The 5,113-nt window shown below is 39.4% G+C and overlaps 1 long non-coding RNA gene across 30 annotated transcripts; it reads right to left on the reverse strand.

Annotated features, from left to right (window-relative positions):
- Positions 1–310: 310 nt before the first annotated feature.
- Positions 311–4,206, reverse strand: LOC127075252 (uncharacterized). 30 transcript variants are annotated; one of them, XR_007786311.1, is made up of 10 exons: positions 3,708–4,157; positions 2,651–3,622; positions 2,474–2,519; positions 2,197–2,315; positions 2,017–2,063; positions 1,804–1,935; positions 1,535–1,712; positions 1,015–1,430; positions 758–869; positions 311–609 (listed from the first exon to the last, which is right to left on the reverse strand). It is a non-coding gene; the product is annotated as an uncharacterized LOC127075252 (long non-coding RNA). The 30 variants fall into 30 exon arrangements; XR_007786308.1 differs by having other exon boundaries at positions 1,535–2,063; positions 2,651–2,753; positions 3,012–3,081; positions 3,323–3,622; positions 3,708–4,147; XR_007786315.1 differs by having other exon boundaries at positions 1,535–1,935; positions 2,395–2,519; positions 3,708–4,206.
- Between the last annotated feature and the right edge of the window lie 907 nt (positions 4,207–5,113).

The following is a 5,113-nucleotide window of genomic DNA, read 5'->3' on the forward strand; positions in this document are numbered from 1 at the left end:
AAGTCCTGAGCATATCACCTAATCACTCATTCATCCATAGTTGGTTCGTGGTTTGTTTATGTTCATTGGTAGTGCATAGTTTTCTCACGATTTTTTCATGAAGTGTTCTTTGGTCCATGTGGTCTCACTAACCATTGGTCCATGCTGAGGCCTAGCATGATCCATCAAAATCTTGTTAAGTGTGGTGGTTTTAAGAGGGTTAGGTCTAATTATGTGGAGAGTTCACCCAAGTCTATTTTCCATCCAATTCATCCCATTTTCAATACCATAGCTTGCTTATTAAAATCATGTTTATTTCAATACATTCAAGTCGTTTCAAAACCAATTAATTTCATTATGTATCAATTTCCTTCATTACATAGTCAAGCAAAGTGTCCAAAACATGAAAAAATTACAACTTTAACCAATTGTTGACTTTGGTCAATAGTTGACTTTTTGGTCAACTTTGACCAAAGTCAACCCAAAACCCCAATTTCCCACCCCAATCGAATCCTAATATCTAAATCCCATTTTGACCTTTGGCTTGCCTTTTGTACATACAACTTCAAAATCCCATCATCTTTAATGTCATGGTCCAAACCTTGCTTAACCATGTCGTCGTTCATGTGCCTGCGAAGGAAGCCAAGGAAGTGCATAATATGAGGGTTACACACAAGCCAGAACATAGTACATCATGCTGTAATGTATAACCATGCTACACCACGCGACCTACATGAAATCCAAGGAAACAGAACAAAGTCATCAACCTAATACTCACCTGCTGCAAACCATGAGACAATAGCACCCTTCTGCACAAGTCTGCAATGCGTAATGCTCCCCTTGATAATGCCTGCAGAATGACTAAGATCATCATTTCACAGGATAGCAACCTGCAATCATATTGTTAGTCAAATTTTCACTGAAGCGTGTCGTCAAGTAACTTTAACCAATCTTGATTTACACCTGTTGAAGTCAAATCTAACTACGTGAAATCTTGCAGCCAACTTGTAACAAGCGGAACTGTAATGCACTCACCTAAGTCCTAACCCTGCAGTAGGCCATCAAGGCAATATGGCGCATCAACATGCACCACCTCAATGTAGGGAAACCATCAAAATGAGAAACCTGAAAGAAGAACATGAATTGAAAATACAGGAAGTCACCCTTGTAAAAACCAAACAATTGGATAAGATTAAGGTTGAGTTTGAGGCTAGGATACAAAATTTTGAACAAGAGCTCCTCAGGTCTGTTGCTGATAATGCAGCTCCGTCAAGGTCCTTGCAGGAACGTTTTAACATGATATTTGAGCTAAGTGAAGGAAAAGCTCATTGAGCATCATAAGAGCAATGTAGAATCATGTGAAAGATAAATCAATTCACTTAAATATGAGTTTCATGTTATTTCCAAAGAGCTTGAAATTCGCAACGAAGGAAAGAGCACGCGTACGAGATCTGCAGAAGTTGCTAACAAGCATCATGCATAGGGCGTAAAAAGAAAATTGCCAAGTTAGAGGCAGAGTGCCAAAGGTCATGTGGTCTAGTATGGAAAAAGTTACCTGATGTTGCACATATGCTGCAAGAAAGACAAGAGGCAATGGGCATTAAATTATTGTTGCAGAACCACAAGCTCCTTACAACTCACCAAGTCCTGTTAGCTAGTAAAACCACTTTACAAGAATGTTGTAACCACAGCAGTCAACAAGCATCTTGCAAGGCAACCTAACCAATCCATGACTACTACGAAATATGAAACATCAAGTACATCACTCAAATTTAGAGTAGCTAGAACATGTTGTTTAAACTAAGGCAGATGCAAAACACTCACCAAACTGTGTTGCAGCTGAAGCCATTGAACCAGGCCAGGAGTCTGTTCAAACAAAAGCCAAGAACAATGCATCGCTTCATCTTGAATCAATGCATTTGACGATGTTCATCCGCACCATAATAATGAAGAAATCTATGTGACCATTAGTGATGCTATTAACATTATGTCATGAGCCATGAATCCTGCAACATGATAAGTTCAGCAAGGACACACCTATTGGCAGCTTGCAAGACCGTGGGGTTTCTGCAGCGTATAGGAACCTGCAGTAAGACACACCAAGGCATCACACCTGTTGTAAGATAACCCTGCAGAGCTAGGTCCAAAACCATGTTGCGGACCCAGTTCAAGCCAGGAAGCCAATGGGCCAAAATTCTGGTTGAAATAAGCTCATACCTGTAGTACATCCATCAGTAGTCAACCTACACACCAGGATAGGCAATGAAACGCATATGCTGTATAAGGTCCCATGAACTTGCAGCAAAACCACATCTTGACCAAGCCGGGAACCAAACCTGCTGCAACATACACACCGTTGCAGTTCACTCAAACCAAATATGACCAACAACCAAAATCAAGGCAACTGAGATTTACAACATAACATGAGCCTGGCCTATTAATCCATCAATAGAGTATCCATGTAGAAGACCATAGGATCTGCACCACAGCATACCTATTACATTGTAGGCAGCTCATGAATCCTACAGCGGAAACAGACCCTGCCACAGATAAACACTACATAAAAATCATCACAACAAAATCTCACCCCTACAAACTAAAATAAAACCATGCAACTTAATAAAGATAACTAATCTACACTAGTTATCCCCCACAATCCAGATGACCTAACCTCGTTCCCATTTAGCCAATTAACCATTCATTTGACACTAGCAACTAACTCATTCACCCTGACCTGAACAAGCTCCTGCAGCATCAAGGTAACTCAACCAGACCTGCAAAACCATACTATAAACTACTACAACCAGAACCAAAGGCAATGCAGTAATAACATGCAACAAAAAGCAGGAAAGCAGTGCAAATCATGGCCTACTGCAGAACATACATTACCATGTCGCAGTACACAATACCATACCATACATCAAAGGAGCCAAATCCTAAACTTACCTTGGAACCAAGCATGAGAAATCGCAAATAAAAAAACAAGGATAAACCAAGTCAAGGCAATGCAAAATTAGCATGTCAACCATTACCACACAGTAATAATCCAAAGCCTGACCTAAGCAACGAGCTGGTCACCAACTCAAACCTGAAATGGCCTCACTGAACACATTAAAATTAGAAGTTGCAACAGGTTCAGCAGGTCACCAACAAAATCTCACATGACTTCAGCTCAAATATAACCTACAGTGGCCAATCATTAATAGATTTTTTTTACACTCATCTAACCAACTTAACTTAACTACCATGCCAGCTGTCTAACTAATCGCATAGGGATCCAGAAAATATCAGAAATTGAAAACTAACTCCTAACTAAAATTCCACAGTACCAATGCTAACTCACCTATAAATTCACTCTTCATGATTCATCCAAGGGTGATCACTCTTTTCACGCTCAAACTACACACTCACTGCTCTGATATTCAACTTCGGTCACTCTTCAATCTCTACATATTCATGACACCTTGAATTCTCCGTCGTCAACAATCGCCGGAATATCCACTCTCCCTCAATCCCAGTCTCCACAATCTCCAGAGCTTTCACCACCATCATCATCGACAATCCCTGAATCACGAGTCCCTCCCTGATTAAACCAATCAATCGGCGATCCTTTTCCATCTCCAATACTCGCCGCCGTATCTCCCTAGATAGCCACCGCTTAGAACTAAGAAGAAGAAAGTAGAAAAAGAAGGAGGTTCGAACATAAGCGAAGGAAGAACTAGATTTACCTGAAATTTCGTCGTCGTTGCCACCGTCAAGATACTCCGGTACGCTTTTTGAACTCCATCTTTTTCTCCGTTTCTCGTTACTAGTAGGTTAGGGGGGACTGAGTGACTATAACCCTAAGGTCTAAGATTGCGTCGTAGTATGATTGGTATTTAATTTGGACATAGATACCTAGGGTTCTTGATAATTGTTGATTCGGTTAGAAACCTAGGATTCGGATCTTATGAAATCAGTTGTGGATCCGGATAGAGCTTGAGGACACGAGCAGCGCGGTAGCTTCCTTTTTTCATTTTGACGGTCGCTGTCGCCGGAGACGATTTCCGGCGCGGCGGCCCGTGACGGAGGGTTTCCTGAGGTAGTGGACGGAGTTTCACTGAACAACGCGAATTTTGTGTTGGTTTTAAATTCAATTGTCAGGTCACTTACCACGTGTCCTTTGACTATTTGCTGACTCATTGTTTCATTTCACCACGAGCTTGAAGTCTTTGCCTTGTTGTTGGTTGGCCCTTAGAGCGTGGGCCTATCACAATTCATCACATCACCCTGAGTTTCTTGTACACCCTATGGCCAGTGGTTGTTTGGGATGGGCCTCTGGCCCTTAAGGCCGTGCGCCTGAAATTACTTCCTGCACCATATTCTAGATTTTGAACCCCCTGCCCATGTTATTTTATTTTGGTATTTTTTTTGATTTTCTTAGTGTTTCCATGCAATTAAATTTTTAATTTTGATTTTTTCTTGTTGATTATCATGATTAGAAAACAAATAAAAATGGTCTTTTATGTTGTTCATTTAGAAACTAGACTAAAATTAGAATTTACCATGTTTAGGACTAATTGGTTTGTTCCTCAAATTAGAAAATCCCTAAAAAGAATTGGTTGGCCATATTATTTTTATTATAGTTTTCCCATGATTCTTGACAATTAACATGTTTTAGATTAATTAGGATTAATTCATTTTAATCCATTTTAATTCCATATGTCATGTTCATGTGTTGTATGACTTTTAATTCCATTTAATTTTAATTGTTCATTTTACTTAATTGTGGTTGTTAGATCCAAATTGAAAATGATGTTTCAATTTGATATGATGTGTTAGCATATCTATTACTCCCACCATGATCATCATGTCATTTAATCATACCATTTCACTCCTTTGAATTATCATTTTAATTCCATTTTTATCAATGCATACTAACCATATTTATTTTTTGTGGTGACATGTGAATGAGAGATCCAAACACCATCCAAGTTATTTCTTTTATTTTTTATTCATTAGTTTGTATTGTTTGAAGTGTCATGTCACTTGTATGGTTTAGGCATGGCACATGAATCGTAAATTGTGTTTTCTTTTCATGTCTTTATGTTGTATTATGTGGATCCCCCCATTGTGGGTTAAATGTCCCCCCCCC

This window comes from Lathyrus oleraceus, chromosome 4, assembly GCF_024323335.1.
Source record: "Lathyrus oleraceus cultivar Zhongwan6 chromosome 4, CAAS_Psat_ZW6_1.0, whole genome shotgun sequence".
Classification (NCBI taxonomy): domain Eukaryota; kingdom Viridiplantae; phylum Streptophyta; class Magnoliopsida; order Fabales; family Fabaceae; genus Lathyrus; species Lathyrus oleraceus.